We start from the raw sequence: 24,208 nt of genomic DNA, 5'->3' as shown, positions 1-24,208 counted from the left end.
AAAATGGAATGGCTGAACACATGAACAGGACTATAATGGAGCATGCAAGGAGCATGAGGTTGCATGTTGGGTTGCCCATAAACATGTGGGTGGAGGATGTCAATATTGCTGCATATTTGATTAATAGAGGTCCCTCTACTCCTTTAGGTTGTGGTATTCTAGAGGAAGTATGGACTAGTAAGAAGGTGAGTTATTCTTTTGTCAAAACCTTTGGTTTTGAAGCATTTGCTCATATAAATTTTGAAGCATTTGGTTATATGCTTTGGTATTTTGAAAATCATAAAATTCTAAGAAGTAGAGATGTCATATTCAATGAGAAAGTGTTGTACAAAGATCTGTTGTAGCAACATGAGAAGAAAGAAGATTATTATGTAGTGCTGGATGATACTCCAAAAGCTCATTTTTCAATAATTCCTTATGATTTGCAACAAATACAACACACCCTAGTGAATTTTAGTCAACAAGGCTAAGTAGACCTCTAGAAAGATTTTCTCCTTCTTTGTACTTTATTTTACTTATTGATGCTGGTGAATTTGAATGTTATGATGAAGCTATTTGTTGTGGTATCCACAACACATGCCCCATTCCTCACTAGGAATGGGGACCCCTACTTTCCTCCGACTCCCAAACTCATAGTTTGAGAATCAAAAGAAGGAGAAAGTCTCCTTTAAATCAATAAGAATAGAATTGAAAAAAAAAAATCGCGCGTGCGCGTGCATTTCGAGGCACACACACTTTGTAAAAACAAGGAAGGGGGGTTTATAAAACCCCTCCTTCCCCCTTGTTATTGTCATTTTTCATTTCTCTTTTCTTAGAGCTAAGAGAGGAAGGTGAGAAAACCTCCCCCCCCCTCTCTCTCCATTCACATGCCGCTGCGCGCGCCTCTTGGGGCTGCGCGCACGTCGCGCTATCGCGCACCCTTTTTGGACACGCGGCGCTCATGGAAATTGCACACACCTCTTGGGGCTACGTGCGTGTCATGCTTCCACATGCCCATTTTGATGACCAGGTTGTCCGATCGCTGCACATGCCTCTTTCAGCTACGCGCGTGCCACACTGTTGCGTGCCCTTTTGGATGCGCGGTTGTTGTGTGCGCACCGCGCCGCCGTGCCGCCGTGCACCCTTTTGGACCCATGGCACGTGCGGCTACTACATGCGCCTCTTGGGGCTACGGGTGTTGCGCCGCCGCATGCCCTTTTGGACCCTCAGCATGCGTGACCACTGCGTACGCCTCTTGGGCTGCACGCCGCGCACGCGGCCTCTGCCATCGCCCTCCTCATTTGTTCTAATTTTTTTTTTTTTATGATCTCTGAAAAACCAAAAAAAAATTATATATATAAAAAATAAAATAAAATTAAAAAGGAAGTAAATAAAAATTATCATTTTTTGTTTTTTGTTTTTTTTAATGTTTTATATGTATCTAATGATTAATCGTTTTGCTTTTCTTTGTGATGTACAAGTAATATAATCAAATGGCATCCACATCCAGATCAATAGCAAAGCTAGTTGTGTACAAGTTCCAAGGCATAACCCCTAAGTCATGATTGCATAATGAACACTCTGAGATCAAAGACACAGAACTTGGACACACAAACTTGGGAGAATTTTTGAGGGTTTTTAACAACCCAACTGAAAGATCTTCTTTGAGATCCACCTTAATCTAGTCTGGATTGGTAAATGCAGCATCACATCCTAGGACCATTCAGTCAACTGAATTGATTTTGAGCTTATCTTGACATTTTGTTCTCGAGGAAAGGGTGGTAAAGAGCATCACTGGGGAGGTGGTCTTAGATCTACGACCTGATAATATCGAGAGAGTTTTCCACTTACCTAGAGCTGATTAGTTTATCAAACTTTCATATGAAGTAGCTGAGAGGTGGCATAAGGATCATCACTAGGAGGCCATGGACATCATATATTCCTCATACTTCATTGACAAGCCATCTCAGGGAAAGACAATCAGCAAAGTAGATATGGTGCGAGGATACATGACGGATGACATTGGATATTCAATCATTCTTTTGAGTAGAGTTATGGGATTGCCTGCAGTAGGTCATCTTGCTCCATTCATGGTTAACTTCATTGAAACTATTTGACATGCAAAAATGCCACTAGATTGGGCCACCACACTTAACGAGAATGTGTGTGATCAGTTACGGACAGTAAAGGACAAGAAGAAGTTTTATATGACTTATTATGTTGTATATCTACTTGTAGCAAGAGTCACTGACTATCTCGGATTGTACAAAAAGGGTAGTATGCAGGACCCTAACGCATGGCCGTATATAGTTTATCCTTAGCTAGTTAAGAAGAAGCTCTCACCACAAAGCAAAGAGTACAGGATTGTGAATGATGCCTTTATCTTTGCCATCATTTGATTCATCGAAGGTGATTATGGAAAGAGATTGTCTGATGAGGCCAAGGCACAAATCATAGCTCTTGGTGCATATTTTATCAAGTTCCAGACATTCACATACATTCAGGTTGGTGGTGCATCTATTCATCCAAAGAAGCTCCCAAAGTACCCAAGTGACAAATTGGTTCTAATTGAAATTTCTCGGCAGATTGAGTCAGCATATGAGAGGATCAAGAAACAATGAAGACCTTTTTGGGATTGGCCATTTGTAATAGGAGCATACTAGGTAAAGAGAAAGTAGGATATCTTGACTTTTGAGTGGGAATGGGAGAACTACCTCCTCAAAGAATATAACTCTCCCTGACCATTCTTCGACAATGTTGGTAAAGTGGAAAATCTGGCAGGAAAAGAGTTCTACCATGAGGACGCCATTGAAGATCATTGGATGAATGCCACAAATGACTATGATGTCCATATTAGGGACTATTATAGAATGACTTTATATTTAGCAGAGAAGGCTCTCCATTTGACCATCCCGGATGAGATAAGGCTGCAAGATTCGCAAGAGCTACTGGATCCCTTATTCAATATAGATAAGGTTGGCAAGAGGACCATTTTGAATGCAGAAGTTGATAGGGAGGAAGGGGATGATATTAATCATCGAGCAAGACATGTCATTAGAAAGACAAAGAGTTGGATCAAGAAACCCTTTCCACTTGATCCAATTCTAGACACAGTGATATTCCATGCACATGCTCACCCAGAAAGGGTAAAGGGGAGGAAGGTCACAGTTCTTATCTTTGCACTCCAGTCTCCTATCATGCCAAAAATAGTCTACCAGCTTGATCGTCCAGTGGGATATTACCATCCTTCAGAGAAGAAGAAAGAAAAGAGGAAGAGAGCCTCTCCTCAGAGGATCCAGATAGAGCATATTGAAGAATAGGCCCCAGTACAGCAACATGAATCTACTTATCAAGATCCCCGAGACCCTGTAATTTCTCATATCTAGATTGATTTTCCATTACCTCCTATTTTGTCAAGCCAACAAGAAGAAGAAGAGATTCTAGAGACATCCATTCATCCGATCCATGAAGAACCCGCTTCTCCTATGGTTCCACAGAAGCAAAGGAGGGTTAAGGTTAGAATGAACAAGAGGCAGAGAGTTCGTAACAGATTAGTGCCTAATCCATCTGTTCCTAAAACCATTCTCGAGGAAGAATTAGATGAGAATGAAACAGAGTCAGATGCGGAGGAAGAACAAGTTCCTTTACAAGGGAGAACTCAATTTTCCAAAGCCACAGAATTGGAAAGAAAGAAGAATGTCACAAATACCCCACCACCCACCCAAGCTGAAATGGTAGAGCTCTCTTCTTCAGAATACAAAGTACAATGATGGGTGAATGAGAAAAGAGAGCTAGGTGATGATATTCTCTCCATTCCAGATTTTGATTTCATGCTAGTGGGTACAAAATTGGTTGGAGATAAGATTAGAGATACTCCTACAGGTGAATCTCAACAACAAGATTGGACGCAGATACCACTTGAGACACAAGGTCCTCATCCAATTCCCCCATCTTCACCTCAAGCTATGATGGTAGATAAGGTTGCAGTGATACCTCTACCTCTGAGTTCAAAGGAACATGTTCAAAAAAGATCATCATTACAAGGAGAACCAGAATCAAGGACTACTAATGAGCCACCAAAAGAGGCATAGGTAATGCAATGTATACAACAACCTTCCCAGCAAGTTGAGAATCAAACTATGAGATCTATAGAAACTGAGACCATAGAAGAAGAAACCTCACAACAGGAAACTCCAAGTAAAAGTGACAGAGGGAAGGAAGTAGCTGAACACATCCCTTCATCATCTAGAGCTAAGGTTGAAGAAAGACATATGCTGAGATGGTTCTGGAAGGAAATAATGAGGTGTGCTAAGCATCAATTCCTTGCTTCAGAGGATGATATTTGTGACATTGTAGAGATTTTGAACAAGCTTGACTCTTTGTTACAGGATGCAACACCATTTGCATTCATTACCACTGCTTGAAATTAAGACTTATTTGCACAAGTGGCTCATCCCCCGAAAGGTACAGATGATGAAGTTGTCAACCTTCAAGACTATGAAGTAAAGGATATCATGTTAGGGAAACCTACACGAGATACTTCTCGACAAATGATGACTATGGGAGTCAAAGAGGTTCTTAACCATATAGAACATGATGAGATTGAAATCAGAGCACTTTGAAGGCAAGTTGAGATCTTGATAGGATATCTAGCTGAAGTTATTGGTCCTCTTGATTCTGAATGCCCCGAGGAGACTTTGACTACCATTCTTAAAGAAGGGGAAGGTGTACAGCTCAATCCATTTCTGAGAGCTTGTCAGGATTGGTGAGACAACCTTGAGGATAGGGGTATCACTATAATTACAGGAAGTATGAAATTATTGCATGCTACACAAGACAATGTTGATAAGATCTTGGCAATTTTGAGGTAGGACTTCAGCATTATGGATGAGGTATGGGTTTGGAGAAAAGATTTGCAAATTCTATAGGCCATAAAAGGATAAAGGTACCACATTCTGATTGATGTATATACTGGCAAAGAACTAGACATGATCGATGATTGGATAGAAAAGATTGCAGAGGGAAATAAAGTGATGGAAACATTGTATGATGAGATACATAGGCTCAAGGACCAAGCTCAAGAGTGAATTTTGGAAGCTGAAAAGTTATATAGTGATGCATGCTTGGATATTTTTGAAGATGAAGAATGAGAGAAGCTTTTACCAGTTGAGGTAGTTGTAGAAAACTTCAAAAAGGCTTTAGAGGAAGCATCTAGTGATGAAGACATCAGACAAGCCTTCAGGACAGAAGAAGCATTGTTAGAGTTGGATACCAAACTTGGCAATTTTGTAGAAACTCGAATTGAGGTGGACAACTATAGACAAAAGGTTAAGGATAAGTATGAGGCTTTAGATCTTCCTGATGCTGCTAAGATTACTAAGATTATAGAGAAATTCAAGGGGAAATATCCAAACATATCTTTATGATGAAGATGAACAAAACCCAGATGCCAGAATTTCAATTTTGACATTTAGAAATTTTTTGAGATTTTGACTCAATTGAGCTCCATAGCTTCACAGATCCACAACTCTGCAGCTCCACAGATTGGTAGGTCCACAACTACACAGGTCTGTAGCTCCACAATTCAAAGGTGCATCGATAGATGACTGCCAGTTTCAAAATAGCACTTTCCATGCATTGGAAATGCATTTTGATGGCAAGTTAACTCTGACACACATCAAGTGAAGGGCTAGCTTCTACTTTTTGTGTCTCCATGCACTTCTACTTTGATTGATGGCTTCCTCCTACTTTCTCTCTCATGCTTTCATTTTTTTTGACATGTAAAGGGCTCATGCATCCAATTAATGAATAAAATATGGATGGAGTCCCTCTAAGCACCAATTAGATTACGAGTTTGTATATATTTAGTTTATTTTAATGTTTAAAAGCATTTTTATTGCATCAAGATATCTCTCACTCTCAACACAAATTAAGGAGATGATTTCTTATAAATACCCCATTGTAAAATGTAACAAGGGTTGCCGTTATTATGCAATAAAATTATGCTTTTGGTGCTAGCATTCGGAGTGTAGTTATTCTTGCCTGAATGTGTCATTGTTTTGTGTATTTATTCATGAAATTTTGATTGAGCCAAAGGTTTATTGCATTGTTTTTGGTTGTGCGATCTTTTAGTTATGGTGTTTGCTACAGATATATGAATTTTGTTGACGTAACAAGCTTGAGAAGAGATCACCCGATTGTGTCTACATAGCTTTTTGTCTCGCATGAGTGCACTTTTTGTGGCCTTGCGATTTGATAAAGAGTGAAACATCATTTGATTTGTTATAGATTCTTACCGACGATTGCATCAGTGGATTCTAGGAAGCGCTGCTCCTGTTTTCATTGGTTTCCTATCGATTTTTTCAAAGGTTTAACTTGCAGCATGTTGTGTTCTGTAGCTTATGTCCGTTTAGGAATTTCACTTTCAAGTTGTTTGATTTCATGTTATTTTCTTTTAGTTTTGTTATTTTCTTTGCTAACCCCCCTGTTAGAATAGGACCTCATAGTAGCTGCATTGTTAGAGTTGCATTCATTGAAAAATAGAAAATACAAAAATATTGTTCTTTTGGTGTGATATTTTGAGACAACAAACAGATTTTACTTGATTCCAAGGTAAAAGATTTTTTGGAACCAACAAAGGCCTCCTCATGAACATTCACATTTATCTTCTATTGAGCAGATTTTGATATGTCACAAGACAAACACTGAACCTTGGAGTGGATCCTTTAAAATATTTTCTTTTCAAGAGAGGAATTACAGTATGGATTCCTGTCATTGACCTCGTGCAAAATGAATGCCCAACACTATTTAGGTGGATACAAAGATTCAATAGGAGTCTATAATGAAAGAAAAAATAGAATCTTTGCTAAAAAATAAGACATGAGATTTATGCAAGTTGCCTATAGGTAAAAGAGCTTTAAAGAATAAATGGGTTTATAGGTTAAAAGAAGAGGATGGAGATAAGAAAAGATTTAAAGCTAGGTTAGTTGTCAAAAGATTCACATAGAAAAAAGGCATTAATTTTGATGAGATATTATCTCATGTTGTTAGAATGACTTCTATTTGCACTATTTTAAGTATTGTGGCTATTGAAGATTTGTATTTGGAGTAGCTTGATGTTAAAAAAACCTTTCTTCATGGTGATTTGGATGAAGAGATATATATGGCTTAGCCATAGGGATTTGAGGTCAAAGGTAAGGAGAACTTAGTGTGTAGATTGAAGAAAAGTTTATATGGCTTGAAGCAAACACCTCGACAATGGTATCTAAAATTTGATAGGTTTATGCATGATCATGGATATAGCAAGTTTCACTCAGATCATTGTGTTTATTTTAAGAGGTTAGATGATGGCATCTACATTAATTTATGTTTATATGTTAATGATATGGTTGTAGTTGGGTCTAACATGGATCACATTAAGGGGCTGAAATGTCAGTTAGCACATGCATTTTGTATGAAGGATTTGGAGGTAGAAAAATAAATCCTTGGTATGAAGATTTTCAGATATAGGAAGAACAGGAAATTGACATTATCTCAGGCTAATTATATTGAAAAGGTGTTGCAATGTTTCTCTATGGAGAATGCTAAAGCTGTTAGCACACCTTTAGTTGGTCATTTGAAGTTGACTAAGGAGATGTATCCCAAAACACAAGAAGAGGAGGATAAGATTTCCAAGGTACCTTATGCTTCAGCTATAGAAAGCTTGATGAATGTTATGGTATATACTAGGCCAGATATTGCACATGTAGTGGGAGTTGTTAGTAGGTATATGAGTCATCTAGGAATTGAGCATTGGAATGCAGTAAAATGGATTCTCAGATATCTGAGAGGAAAATCCAATAAGTGTTTACATTTTAGGGGCTCTACTATTGATTTATAGGGATATGTTGACTTAGATTTGGTAGGAGATATTGATACCAAGTGGAGTACTACAAGTAATGTATTTTTTGTTGGTGGGGTAACTGTGAGCTGGGTTTCTAGGTTGTAGAAGGTTAATTCTTTATCCACTACAAAGGTAGAGTATGTTGCTGCTATAGAGGTAGAAAAGGAGATGATATGGGTTCAGTTCTTCATGGAAGAATTGGGACACCCTCAAAAGGTTAATTATTTGTTTATAGATAGTCAAAGTTCCATTCATCTTGCAAAGAATTTAGCTCTGCATTCAAAGAAAAAACATATAAAGTTGTTGTACCATTTCATTCAATCAATTTTGGATGATGCATAGTTAAAGTTGGAGAAGATACATATAGATGATAATCCAACATATATGTTTACTAAGGTAGTAACAAGGGAGAAGTTGAACTCATCTTTAGCTTTGGTTGGTCTTCTAGACTGAAAAAAATAAAAGAACAATGGAGCCCAAGTTGGTTTGATATTCTAGTGGAAGCTATAGGTTTAGTGGTACTATGACCAGTCTCCAAGTGGGAGATTGTTGTGATGTGGAGCCTAATCATACTCAAAGGTTTATTCAACACAAATTTCTCCCCATATTATTTCTATGTGGGTTTGAGGGTAGTGCTCCTAGGATGGGGTCAAGGGGTAGCACCCCTGCGGGGTCCTGGGTTGCTCCCTAGGTGCGCTCCCTATCGTAGTATAGGGTGGCATCTAGGGGCAATGCCCCCATGGGGGTTTTCAGGGGTAGTGCCCCCAAAGCCAAAAATGGCCTTATATTGTAAAAGGCATCAACTACTCTCTTTTTTTATTCTAGCCCTAATTTTGTAAGCAACAAAAAGCTTGTATAACAAGGCTTAGGGTTAGGGATTTTCATAATGTGTGATGCAAAAATTGGTTCTTGTGGCAATATTGAGTTGTAAGGGATTACAGATTGTAATCAGGTTGTAATTAATGGATTGCAATAATATTGGAGTTTCTATTTGGTGGATGTATCATAGAGGATTGGGTGAACCACATTAATCTTCATGTCTTGTGTTCTCTTCTATGTGATATGTTATTTTCTAATATTGGTTATATTTGCACATAATTGTTATTTCTGTCTGAGGTTAATCCTAACACATGTAAAAAGGATCTAGTGGATTATCAAAATTCCCCAAAGATATTTTACACTCATCATATGCACTCTACTATATGCTCACACACATGCAATTTCTTTAAATGTAAGGTTCACTCATCCCCAAACATGTCAGTATTCATGAGATATTTAGTGTAAACAAAGGTTTTGAGACTATGTCAAATATTCCCTGAGTAGATCTATCCTTGAAGTTTCTTTTATATTGTATACTTATGGAAATGATATAGAACATCCACAGTTACATCATCTGTCCTTGAGTCTGACTCCCCATATTTTTGTTTCATGATATTTCTTTGTTTATTATGGAATTTCTTGTGACTACTATATTTTTACACTAATATATTGCTAAACCTATGTTGAAACATCTAAGAAACCAAATTACAATGTTATATTATCAAAATTTGTCCAAAAATATGTCAAAACTATCAAAATCTAATAAGTCTTATCATTTTTATGTTCTATATGCTCAAAAACTCTATATTAGTCAAAATTTTAGGACTTGTTGTCCTTTTCTCATCTAGTGACTCCTATATTGTTGTTTGGAAACTAGTTATATGTCGTATGAAAAAAAACTAATTTACTACCTAAAACTATCAAAAAATTATAGTATGTCATATGAGAACAATATTGTGTCATATGAACATGCATTTTTTCATACAAATCTAGCATTTTTCATTTGAGAGAGCATTCTATCATACACATTTGTAGGAAAAGTACAAAATAAAGAGAAAAAATTCACCAACTAGGTCCTATACTTGATCTAATCACTTTCTAGAAACTATTTGTGGTATATTGTGTCTTGAACAACCAGATCTACATCTAAAATTATCAACTGAAACTTGGTTTTCAATCCTAATTTGTGGCAAAACTAGTTGCACATATTTGATCCATTTGTTACTTTCTACTGTGCCATCATAATTTTTGCCACAAGAGTCACCATCTAGGCTATTTAGTCATTACTTTGATTACTTAAATCTTGTTGTTCTTCACCTTGTTGTTATCTTCATCTACAATTGAGAAAAAATGAAACATGATCTTGATCCAAACTTATCATATTCATGTTGTTAAACATCTTGATGACTATTGAGACTAGAAGAACTAGAAAAATATTTGTCGAGAGATCTAGAAAGGGTAAGAGTCCTACTTTAATTTTGACTTTATCATCATCTACCAAGGGATCATCATGATTTCCATCACTTGTGAAATATACTTACATGAAATGAACTTTTTCCAAAAAAAAATAAGAAAGGTTTTCGCTCGCTATTCCAAGAGAAATCTATAGATAAGATCTTTGACAATTCATCTTTTGAACCCAAATTTATCACCAAGAGAAAAAAACCTACACTAGTTAGAACCAACATTGACATAACAATACAACAACCTACCAAAATGATGTCTAAAACACAACCAAGAACTTGAGGTCCATCAATGGAACACTAGGGATCAAAATGAAAACACCATCCCTAGTGGTTTAATAGGTGACTCTTAAATTGATTATGAGGAAATTGAGAAGTGTCAAACTATTAGAATTAGTAATTTTTCCTTGGTTGTATTTATTAAATGGGATAAACCAAGGTATCCATTATGTATTTCTTCCTCTAGTCCATGTGTGAGAACTAATCATTTTTGTAATTCCTTTATTAAGGAAAATAGTTTATTCCTCCTTAAGAGGATTATGACAATTTTTATGTGCACATTTATGAATGTTGAAATCATTCACATGGGAGTTACCAAAGAACCACTCTTCTCATCTCTATATAAGAGATGATCCTCTCCCATTCTAACTTACACACTCACTATGTAGTTTTTTGTAATGAGCCAATAGCTCCATCTCTCTTTTCCTCTCTCTTTCATTCTTTAGGATTTTTCCTCTTTCATATTATACACAATGGGTTTTCTTTTCTTTCCCCTTTCAAAATATTTGTTTCCTCTTATTGATTCATTGGTGGTTGTTCCTTGGATGTTGCTTATTCCATGCTCTCCTTGGATTAGAGTTTATGGTAACTATTTTCATATCAAGGTCTATTGGATTTATTTTATTTCATTTTTTTACTAATATTATTTCTATTGAAACTACAATTAGAATTTTTTTATGTTAAATCTTACTAGTGAGATAGTTGCTACTTGAGTATAGTGCCATATCAAGATGATTGATGAAGAGGATTTGAGAAGAAGAGATGACAAAAGGACCTAGAGGAAAGGTTGAGCTATGTGGAACTACAATGGGCACTTGAATAGTTAGACCTTGACAAGATAATGTGATTGTTTAGTAATAACCTAAGTGGAGAAGACAAGTTGTATTAAAGTCTATAAGAAATGATCAAAGGAAGATCAAACACTTAGGCTTGACCAAGAAAAAGAGCAAAAGATCAAGGAACTAGAAGTATACGTTGAGTGATGCTAGTGTTGACTGAGTGACAATATAAGCCAAGTAGAATATAGTGTTGACCAAGCATCAATATCAACTGAGTATTAGAAAGTATGTCAAATAGAATAGTTAGTATTGACTGAGTAATTTAGTTATGATTGAGTGTCAAAATATAGTGATGATCGAGTCTCAACATTTGATAACTTGTGAGGAAATCTTGATTTCCAATGAACACAATTGAATTCTTGGAATATGTAAAACATGTTAAAGATAAGGATGGATGTCCTAGAGAATTTAATGCATGATAAAATTTATTTGTACCCTCCTAGACATGTATCCAAAGAAAGGTTATAAGAAGTATCTAGAAGGGAAGAAGAAGAAGGAAATGACAGAAGGATTCAATGAATTTGACCAAACCCTAAGATCTATGGTGATGTTTACGTAGAAAAATATATACCTATTTAAGGAGGCATAAGGGTTAATCTAACAAAGGTTAGCAGGGCTGGCGAAGACCTTAACAAGGGGAACAATTGTTTTGTTGATGCTATTGACTGACAGACTTAAGTAGGAGGTTAAGAAGAGTTATGGAAAGGGGAAGTGTGATTTCTTGAATGATTTCTAAGTAGAATAAAGATAGGGATGATAATGGAGGTCAATTAGTGGATCAACATATGAGTTTCTATTACCTGGTTGGACTTTATTGCTTTATCTTTCTACTTTTTGTAAAAGGGTTTTAAGGTCCCTTCAAAACCTGCTTTTACCGTAATCTACAACATATGAGTTGTATTGTGATCTGTATTTGCAAAGTGAGTTGTATTTATTCAGATCAACCTAATGTTACTTTCTAACCATTGTATTAGTTTGAAATCCTTTAATCAAGGTTGACCTAATAGTCATTTGTAAATCCTTTAATCAATGTGACATTATAATGGAATGTTCTAAAGCCCTCTAGCCAGACCATTCCTAATAGGGTGATTAAATCCATTAACATGGTCACATTTAACAATGTGTATTGTAACCTTTAATAGGTTGGCTCCTCAAAGAGCTTACTTCAAAAGAGTGAAAATTTGGTAGCATGTTATTGGTGGTTTTTCCCAAATTGGGTTTCCACATTAAATCCTCGTGTTATACTTGTGTGGAAGTTATTTGAGATGTTTTACATTCTACAAGTTTGTTACTATTAGGACAGTGGGTTGCAAGTTTTATGTTACTAATTATTTTCTATGGAGACTAAGATAATTAATGATTAGATATGAAGTATTTGAATTAATTAGAAGTTTAACTGTTACATCTAAACTTGAGGATAATTGATTGACCCCCTAGTTATTCTAAATCATTTGAACATTTTCATGGTATCAGAGCTTGCTAATTCTTTTTTTGAGCTTGTGTCAAGGTTACCACATTGGAGACCTTTCTTCTGAAGACAATAATAACTCTCATCTCTAAACTTTTTTTTGCACATTTTTTTAATGGTTATATATTGTCTCTAATTTATCTAACCCTCTTTCAAAGGCTTTCTGCTAAAACAAGAGAAACACTCCTTTTTTTTCATTCTTAGAAAACCACATTTTTTGGCTATGTTTCTTCATAGTATGCTCTTACATTGTATCTTTTTATTGTACTTATTTTACAAAATATGACTCTATTATTCCTTTGTACTCTAATTTGAATTTCATTTCTCTATATATTCTAACATTATGTACTCTAACTTTAAAGGTGTCTTTGCAATTTCTCTATTGCGAGTTCTTTCTAGTTTCAAGTAAAAAAGACATAAGAAATAATAATTATAAATCCTTAATCAAATATTTTTTTCATAACCAAATCCGTATTTTTATTTCTAATAAAGCTAGTACATTTTTTTCTCTTTCTCATTGCAAATCTAAGCTCTTAGCAAACCTAATCTCTACTTTAACAAGCTCTCTTAGATTATTTCATTTCATTTTTTTGCTAATCTTATTAAGTTTTGTTTTATATTTCTTAAAAATATTCTAAACTTATTTAGAAATTAGAATCTACAATTTTTTTTAAATAAGATATGTAGTATATTAAAAGAATATTTGGTTTTTCAAAATTTTTATAACAACACGTTAAATTAGAATTTGTTTGTTTCTTTATTTCAAAATCATTCTTTTTATTACACAAGAAGTTTAGTTTACATTTTCTTTAAAAAAAGAGAGAAATTTTTCCAAAACATTTTAACTTTTTCTAAAATTTCTTTTCTATAGTTTTAGATTATGGTAAAAGCAGGTTTTGAAGGGACCCCGAAACCCTTTAACAAAAAATAGAAAGATAAAGCAAGATAGCCCAACCAGGAAAAAACTTGCAACAAACTGAAGAACAGTATCAAAATCAGGTTTTACAGGGACCTGAAACCACTAGAAAAGTCCAAAAACAAACTAACCCAAGTTTTACAGGGACCTGGAATCACAAATAGTCTAAACTATAAAAAATCAGAAACCAAGACCAGAGTCCCCAACCAGCAACCAATACCAGATAGGCACAAAACTAGAGAACTCACCCCAGTGCCACTATGGTAGCTCCAGGATCAATTTAACTGCTTCCTTATCAATTGCAGCAGTCTCTTGAGTGGACATAGCATCCATAGTAGTAGCAGCTTTCATAGCACTCTTCCTCGAGCTCTACCTTATTCTTTTGCTCGGACCCTCAGCTGAAATGATATCTTCATTCACCCTTTTTCCCAGGCTAGTAGTGGCTGCCCAAATACTCGAGGTGACCTATTCCATCTTAGTGCTACTCTCCTTGATTAACATTGTGAGGTTCTGCTCATAGTTGTTAAGTTTGTTAGGGATGTCTCCCATCTGTCCTTCCATATGACTAAGTTTAGCATTGATAGTATCCAGGTTATGTTGCAGAATTTCCACCTTTTTCTTCAAACCCATTATTTCATTGTAGATCTAGGAATCAACCTTGAGATTGGTGTCAGCTTTCTCCTTAGCAAAATGTAGTAAGGTAAGCATGGTGTCCCTTTGCATAGCGTCACAATCATCTTCAGTAGTCTCATGTGGGGGGGAGCAGACATTGTCATTGATATCCTCCATTTTCGTTTGATCCTCCTTTCGACCCTCGGCATAGTCCTCAGGATGAGCAGAGTCCTTCCTTTTTTCTTCCTCTATCCCCTTAACAGGAGAAGTAGTAATAGCCGTATGGTCCTCCTTATTCTTCTCAACAAGATTTTCGATAGTGTTATCTTCCACTTTATTACCCCCACTAGAAATAACCTAGTTACCCTCATTATTAGATTTACTCTGTTCAAAATTATCTTCACTATTGTTTTCCTCTTTTCCTTTTTCATTATCATCTTCAATCTCCGGATACCCATCCAAGTTAGAACTTAACTCTCCAGTTTCAATATCATCCTCGTCCTTAGGTTTTCAATTCTCACAGCTTTCCAAATTATCAGTCTCAGACTCCTCATCCTCAAGAACTTGAGAGGCAGAGGGTTTCAAATTCAGGGCATTTTCTTTACCTTTAATAGAGTCACCCTTATTACTCTTAATGGGCTCTTTCTTCTTGTCCTTAGAGGGAGTAGAGGCAATGTGCTTATTTTTACAATATCCCTCAATAAGAAGGATCAGACCTTTATGAAGAATGGGTCTGGATTCCTTTTTCTTATGGGCTTCTAAACTATTAAGTAAACAAAACCGCACGAAGAAGGGGAAAGATATTCTATCTTTATATTTGAAATGATTTAAAAAAACAAAATGACATTTATGAACTCTTTTATTTCTTCCATCAAGTATGAAATACTCACGGATGTAGCAGAGAACATCCCTCCAAATCTTCTTTATCTGGTTCGCATCAAAGAAATCACCATTCTTTTCCAGAAGCTTCTCCTCTTCTTCCATTTTCGGAAACTTTTTGTAGGCTGCATTTGAAATACTAGTTTTCTTAGTGAATTTTATGCCCACCGTAGGAAGCCCTATGATCTCAACAATAAACTCCTCTGTAAGTTTCACAGTCACACCATGGAGAGTGACTTTGTCATTGGACCAGTTCTTAAAGAAATTTGTAGTGATGTGAGGCTTAAAACCATTGAGTCGCTCCATGTAACGAGTCACTTTTCCTTTCTGTAGAATTTTCCAAAAATTCTTGCGATCCTTCCATGCCTCACAATTTTTTGGTTCTTGTTTGCACAGTTTGCCCCCCATCAGCAGAGAATAGTAAACACATTCAAACCAGAAAAACTAGATGCATAGAAAGAGAGGGTTACAAAGAAATCTATTTTTCTTCCCACCAAAAGAGACACCTTTGTTCAGAGAAATGTGTGAACACCACATCACATTCATTTGAGTGTACTTCATAGGGGAAGAAAATCTGGCAAAAATTTGATCACTCCACGAAATCATTAACTTTCCAATCTTTTCAAATCTTACCCACCTTCGCATGAATAGCTTCATAATGAATAATTGCTTTGAGATCAACTTGATTAGTTAATTCATCAGTCCACCTCACCATTTGCCTCGTAAGGACAGCATAGTTGGCAACCCAATCAGCAGCACCGTTGGCCTCCTGAAAGGTATGAGATATGACAACTTTTTCAAATTTTTGAATAAGGTATTTAATCTCCTTGATAGTGGCCTCTATCGACCATGAGATAGCACTTTTATTATTAAGGATATTAATAATATTTAAAGAGTCACCTTCCAACCATAATTTTGGACATCCCAAATCCACTGCAATTTTCATAGTATAAAGGGCCGTCATAGCTTCAGCAATGTGACTATTAGTCTGACCTATAGGGATAGCTATAGCATCTTTAACTATTCCCATATGATCTCTCAACACACCTCCACAACTTGCACTCCCCGAATTTCCCTTAGCAGCACCATCAAAGTTTCCTTTTATCCAACCATTTAGAGGGGAACTCCAAGTGACATTCAATCTTGGGTTATCAGTTTGAGTCTTAGGGTTTTCAGGAAACATAGGATTATCAATAGGAAAGGTTTGATCAGATATTTTCAAAGATCTAAAATTCTCCTTGCAAGCTCTAATAATATTCTGACCAAGCACCCATCCAGGAACCTCTCTATTTCTAAAAATTCTATTATTCCATTCTTTCTAAATACCCCATCAGAGATGAGGTAGAGTAATTTTCCATAGAAATTGAACATCAAAATTCTTGGACGGGCATTTCCAACTTTTAAAAGAAGATTCCACATTGTTACGATGAACCCAAGTCAAGTTCCAATACCTTAGGATCTCAGTCCAAACCATTTGGGAATAAGAGCAATTTAGAAATAGGTGGTCTCTGTCTTCAAAACCATTCTTACATAAAATACACCTATTCACCAAATTTATACCTCTTTTCTGCAAGTTATCAAGGGTCAAAATTTTATTTTGAAGCAAGACCCAAAAGAAGAAATTAATTTTAGGAATGAGACCCTTAATCAAAGCTTAAGACCATAATGGATGATTTTCCTTCTCCTTAGAAGCAAAGAGAGAAGAAACCTTGTATTGCCCACTAGGATCAGCATACCAAATAATCTCATCCTCAAAAGAAGGGTGGAGAGAAACAGCATTGAGAGATAATTGGATGTGATAGAAACTTTGATCAATGTCCTTCAAGTTAACCCAGGAATCATTTTGCCAATAGTGACTAACAAGAGTGCCATATCTCTGCTTGCATAAGTCAACTTGATTCAGATCTTGAACATCTTCAATCAGGGGATGATCCTTAAGCCAGAAATCTTCCCAAAAACTCACCCTAGACCCATTGCCAATTTTCCAAGAGCACCCTTCTCTAATCATTTTCTTAGTACCCTGCACAGCTCCCCAAATTGAGGAGGGATGAATAGAATCAGCAGAGGAGAAGAAATTAGGAAGAGAAATAGAATTAGGGAGGTACTTGTGTTTCCAAATGGTACTCCATTCTTTCTTCTCATGAAACACACGCCATCCTTGTTTATCTAGAAGAGCTTGATTCATGCTTTTGATTTTTTGAATACCCAGACCACCTTCCCTAACCAGTTTACAAACATGATCCCAGGCAATTAAAGGTATTCTCTTTTTTTCCTCTGAACCAGTCCATAAAAAATCCCTTTCAATTTTATCAATAGCCTCAGCAAATTTAGTGGGGATTTTGAAGAGACTTAAGCCAAAAGTTGGTATACTTTGGAAAGAAGCTCTAAGAAGAATTAATTTACCAGCCTGGCTTAAAAGGTTCCCTTTCCAACCTGCCAACTTCTTGCTGAATTTGTTAATGAGGTCTTCCTAGAAGGAATCTGGAACCTTCAAGCCTAAAGGAAGCCCTAGATAGGAAGAAGGGAGAGAACCAATAGAACATCCAAGGATTTTGGCAATTTTATGTTGTCTGAGAATGGGGGTATTGAGAAAAAACACAACACTTTTATTCCAGTTAACTAGTTGACCAGAAGTAGAGGAAAAAAGATTTAAAGCTTGCTTCAAATTTCTGGCTTCCTTGACTTTGGATTTTCCCATAAAAATGGTATCATCAACAAATTGGCCATGAGAACAAATAAGAGGATGGGAAGAGGGTTGCAAACCCTTGATGACTCCTCTACACACTAGATCCCCAATGTAACTCCCCAAAAAATCAGCCATAATAATAAATAGGATGGGGGAAAGAGGGTCCCCTTGTCTCAATCCCCGAGAGGGATTAAAAAACAGAGAAGGGCTACCATTAACCAGGAAAGCAATAGAAGAAGAAGAGATTAACTGATGAATCAGTCTAACAACCTTCTTATCAAAGCCAAAGGCAAGAAAAATATTAGAGAGGAAAGACCAATCAACTCTATCATAAGCCTTAGCAATGTCCACTTTCATTACAAATCCTTGATTATTAGAACAAGATAAGGAATGAATATTCTCATGAGCTGAAATAACAGAGTTGAGGATTTGTCTACCTAGAGTGAAGCCATTTTGTTGGTCAGCAATGAGCAAAGGGGTCACCAGAAGTAGTCTTGAAGTAAGAACTTTGGAGATAATTTTATATAGAGAATTACAAAGACTGATCGTCCTAAACTGGTCAGGCGAGTCAGCTCCAATTTTCTTAGGGATCAGGCACAGGAAGGTGGAATTGACTTCCTTCAGAATTTGTTTTGCCCCAAAGAATTCCTTCACTGCATCACAAATATCTTTTCCAACAAGTTTCCAAAATTTTTGAAAGAAAATCATGGGAAAGCCATCAGGACCAGGAGCTTTATCTCCTCTTAGAGAACAAACAGCTTTGAAAATTTCATCATTCTTAGGAATTGAGCTTAACAATTTGTTCTGATCCTTAGAAACCAGAGTGGGGATCACTCTGAGAAACTCAGCCTGATGTTCCAAATTGATGAGGGGATCCACTGTCATTAGCCCTAAGAAAAAAATCACCATTTCGTCCATGATGTCCTTATCCTCCTTAATCTTCAAATATCCCTTCATAAGATGTGAAATGTGAGATTTGGCTCTATGCTTTAGCATGGATAGATGGAAAAATTTGGTATTTTTATCTCCTTCAGTCAGCCATGTCAATCTAGATCTTTGCCTCTAGTAGATCTCCTCTTTTGTAATGATGTCATGGTATTGAGATAGTTTATCATTTTCTTCTAAAAGAAGGTTAGGGGTGTATCCCTCCTTCTAAATTTTATCCTGAATATTTTGGATCTCCTCTTTCAAAACAGATTTATTCTTAAAGATGTTCCCAAATCAATTTTTGTTCCAAATTTTAACTTTCTTTTTGACATTTTTAAGTTTAGAAGTCACTCTGAAGAGAGCAGTTCCATCAATTTTGATATTCCACCATTCTTCCATTTTTCTTTCAAACTGAGGGTGCTTCATCCACATTTTTTCAAATCTAAAAGGAAAATTCCTCTTCAAACTAAGCTTAATAGCAAAGAAGATAAGAGGGAAATGATCAGAACCATTTTTCTGGTGGGCTTCCAGTTTGCAGATGAAATCTTTAGACCAATCTGGAGAGATAAGAGCACGATCAAGCCTAGCCTGAATACAATCATTACCAATTCTCTTATTACTCCAAGTGAACATAATGCAATGAAGATCCATATCCAATAGACCCTCTTTGTTAATAAACTCCCTTAGTTCCATTCTTCCTTCAAGCTAGGTAACATTACCTCCCATTTTTTCATGATCATAAAGAGGGACATTAAAGTCTCCCATGATTATCCATCATCTAGAGTAATCTATACTTTTAAAGTTGGATATAGAATCCCAAACCTTCTTCCTTTGGCTTTTCATGTTGGGCGCATATATATTCACAATATACCAATCCTCATTTTGATCAGCACTAGTAATTTTAGCAATCATATAGTATTTATTGGCACTCAAAATTGTCCCAGCAAAGCAATTTTTTTTTCCATAGCATCAGGGTTCCCCCTGAAGCACCTTCTGAACTACTGGCATTTAAAGAGTAATTTTTAAAAGCTTTTATTTTCTCTGCTTTCTTTTTATTCATCTTTCTTTCCTATAGCAGAAGAAAATCAGGTTTTTGTTCTCTAACAAAATTCATAACAACATCTAGTTTATGATAAATGTTCAACCCCCTAATATTCCAGGTAATAATTTTCATTTCCATTTTTTAGGGTTATAATCCAGAATAGTTTCTTGAAAACCATCAGCAATATTCTACAAGCTTTCTATCTCCTTGGTTTTCTTAGAAGATTTCCTTCCACGTCCATCCGGGGACCCAATATCCGGTTTCAACTTGGATTGTTGATCTAATTTTTTACCAGATTTTACCAGAGTCAAGGCTTTGGGATTCACTTTAGTATGTGAATCAAGTTTACTGCTTTGAGTCTCCACCCCCTTTATATTATTCTTTTTTTCGGGCCTTTTCCTTGAGTTTAGTTTAAGCTGTGAGATACCTCCATCTTCTTTAATAGCTTCTAGCACAGGAAGGTCCTTTATAAAAGTATCCTGTGAAAAAACAGGGTCAAAAGCCTGCAACTCCCTGGATTGAGTTGGTTTTTCCTCACTATGGGCTCCTAATTTAGCCAAGAATTCTCCTTCCTCAATCTCAAAATTCTCATCCTAATCACCCCATTTATCCTCCATCTTTCTATAGAGAACAATTTTCTTTGATAAGTCTGACAACTCATCTATTCCTTGTTCAGGTAAAGTGGGATCAAGTTGTAAGCCAATCACTTCTTTCTCAGAGTTCTTTTTCTCCGTATCAGACACGAGCCTAGCCCCATCCTCAAGAAGAGGCTTAGAACCAGTATCCACAATCGCTGGTGGAACTTTTGCATTCTCATACTCTTTCTTCTCTGTGGGCTGGACATGTTTAGGTTTCCAAACCTTCTTTTGCTAAACCTTAGTCTTATTCGCTACCTTCTCAGTACTGAAGATATTTTTGCTCTTGGAAGAACAATTTTTAACTAAATGACCCTGCTTCTTACAAGCATAACAAGCATTAGGAAGATCTTCAAAAAAGATTTCTTGGGTTTTCTTACCAATCTTAGAAATTAATTCCACTTTGTCTAGGAGGTGATTCAGATCCACCACCTTCACATACATTCTAGCACTGTGGAGTTTGGATCTGGTTGTAGTAGCATTATCCAGAGCCACCAGCTCACCAAAAGAGCTGGCTATACCCTTAAAAATGTCCTCATTCCAAAATTTAAGGGGAAGACTGGGAAGTTTGGCCCAAATAGGGGTAGTAAGGAAGAAGGAGTCAGATAAAACCATATTAGGCTCCCACTTTTTGATAGTAAGAGAACTTTTTCCAAAAGGCCAAGGGCCTCCACAAAGAACCATTTCCATATCTTCCTTATAGTTAAAAATAAACAGAAAGAAACCATCCAGCATGGGAGCAATATCCACTTCCCCACGAATAGCTCATTTCCTTTTAATCATTATCCTTAGAGAATCAATATCTGGTCTTGCCCCCAAAAATTTTCCCACCAGTGTAAAATCCATGGAGGAAACAAAGAAATCCACTAAGGGATCAGGGATAAAAACCTAGAACTCACCTTTCTTCCAACTAGTTTTCGAAGTCACCGTCGGGAAAGAAGATTTTCCAGTAGGTTTCCTGCCGAAAAGTGAAGACTAGCTCTTCTGATCTTAGGACCATGTCTTCTCTCCAATAGAGGAATAAACTTTATTTGATTCCACATTATCTTTCTTTTCCTCTTTATCCTGACCCGACACACAAGATATGAAGGCAGAATCCAAGGGCATATCACGAACCCCACAAAAAGTATCTAAAACATGTCCAGACAAAATATCATTCTCAAAAGACACAAAACTCAACCCAACAATCTTCCCAGGCCCCCCCACAGTTCCTCCAGGGTCTGTACCTCTGGCCAGGTTCTCCTCGACCAGTTTCCTGCCTGAAAACGAGCCCACTAATTCAAAAACTGTAAGAGTGCCCATGTTTGTGCATTGGCAGTGACATATTGTTAATTAGTTATTTCTTTTCTATAGTTAAATACAATTATTGAAGTTTTTTTTTAATTCACAAAAAATTTAAAATCACATTGTATGAAATTCTAAACAAATTTTACTATAGTTTTTTCAAGTGTGTTATTTTTATTTTTATTTTATTTTAAGAGTTTTCTTAGGGAAAAAGGGGTATTTAATTTTTCTTGTAATTATGCTAATGATGGTAAGTCTTTTTCATCTTTTTATTACAATATGATTTATCTAGCTTATTGGATGATTAGTCAAGACAATATTTCTTAAGCTATGATGTGTTTCAATGTTTAGAAAAACCTTATCAAAATTGTGAGATTTCCTACATCATTGGTTCTTGTAACCAATTTATGTTTACAAGTCCTCTAGATTTCTTACGTCATTGTTTATAAAAATATCTACACAATTTATATTAGCACTTTTAAGATTATTTTATTGCAAGTCTTGTCTAAATTCTTTCGAACATTATGAGTTATTATTTGATTTATTTGAGTATTTATTCTCTCAAGGCATATTTATTTGAGTATATATGGGTGTAAACATATATGCTCAAATAACGATACAAGCTATTGTGACTGTGAGGATTAGTAAATTGTATGGTTCTATTCTTGTGTCAAATAAATGTATTAAGTACCCATGTTCATCCTTCTCAATGGATTTTTTTACCTAATATCCATATTTTTATATTGCTCATTGCTCTTCCAAGTATCACCACATTTACCTCAAATAAATTGGGATTATGAATTATCTTACACATTTGCCTTCAAATTTACTATGATTTATTAATTTGCACTTTGTTGGACTTTCATGCTTTTATAGCATCTTTTTATGCCCATGTTGGCACTTTATAGTTTATTTCATTGATTTATATGAATTTTATTGTATCTTTTCGTAAATTGTATAGGGAGCCAATTTGTCAAGGTTAACTATGAAGGTCCCCTTAGTTATACCTGAATCATACCATAAAGGAACCCTCGGTATAACTAACACATAGTTGCCTTATCCGACCCATGGAGTATCCATTCATCCTATTATGGTATGCACTTACTTTCTATGGAGTTTCACTTTATTTGGTTCTATTTGTTCTACTTTGAAAGATGGTATATATATATGGAGTTTCCCTCCATTTGGTTCTATTTGTTCCACTTTGAAAGAATGATATTTATATGGATTTTTCCTCCATTTGGTTCTATTTGTTTCACTTTGAAAGATGATATTTATATGAATTTTTACTCCATTTTGATCTACTTGTTCTACTTTGAAAGGATAACATTTATGTGGAGTTTCCATCTAGTTTTTCCTCATGAAGAGGATGTTATTTATGGAGTTTCCATCCATTTGTAGTTGATTTGACCCATCTTGATGGTTATTTCTTGTTACTATTTCCAAAAAACATACTATTAAATCAAGATATTGAGTTGATTTGGTGCCTGAGTCACATGTTTACTAAGTTATCTTTTTCTCTCATCATATTTCTTTAATAACTATACTAAGTGGATAATATTCAGCATACTTTATTGCTTGAGTCATGCAAGTTATGGATTGATCACCCAATAACTTGTAGTGGGATGAATAGACCTTCTATATCCATGTGATTGTTTGATGCAACAAGAATCTAAGGGTACCCCTATTGGAGGTAAAATGGATCCCTACAAATAACTACACAGTAAAAACACAACAACAAAGAAACAACAATGCAAGATCTGATACCAAATCATAACTCTTTATTCATAAAATAATTGATTACATGCAATATGCCCAACAGTAAGGCTTTTTCAATTAGGTCCAAATACAACAACAATCACAATAATAGTTCTGTGAAATCCCACAAGAGCCAACTCACAATCCTAGGTAGAGACTTCAAACCAATTTTATTGGAAGGAAAATTCATTCACCTATCCAAAAATGTGAATTACATCTCTTTTCCTATCACCAGCCAAAAAGGGCTTCTTATAGTCCTTCCAATGGTCATAAAAATATTTAAAAAATAATTTGTGTCTGCTTGGATTTTTTTTACATTATTTTGCAAAAAGTTACAAAAAGTTTCTTGACAACTTTTGAACAACTTTTCACTTTTTTGCAATTTTTGCAATCTAAAGGAAAAATGCAATGAAAACTAATCTAAATGACCCAAATAGGATCAAAACATGATAAAACATGAAAAATTAAAAATCCTAATATTCTAAGCCCTTTGACCACCTTTGACCATAGTTGACCAAGGGCTTATAACTGTGCCTAATCTTGGAACTAGGTCTTACAACTCGCTCCAAATTCTTAGATGATAGTTCTAACCTATTCTAGATGTTCTTAGGACTTTTTTGAATCATCATTTGTTGTGGGTGTTCCTACACCATACTCCCATTGGCTTTTTGAACTCAAGTTCCCACTTGAGGGTAGTTACTCCATAGAAGTGCCATGTTGCTTAATTTGGTCTTCTGTCA

The sequence above is a fragment of the Cupressus sempervirens genome, chromosome 8, assembly GCF_028749045.1.
Source record: "Cupressus sempervirens isolate cs-2001-9-10 chromosome 8, ASM2874904v1, whole genome shotgun sequence".
NCBI classification, from domain to species: Eukaryota; Viridiplantae; Streptophyta; class Pinopsida; order Cupressales; family Cupressaceae; genus Cupressus; species Cupressus sempervirens.
The sequence above is the reverse complement of the archived record's forward strand: the minus strand, read 5'-3'. Positions refer to the sequence as shown.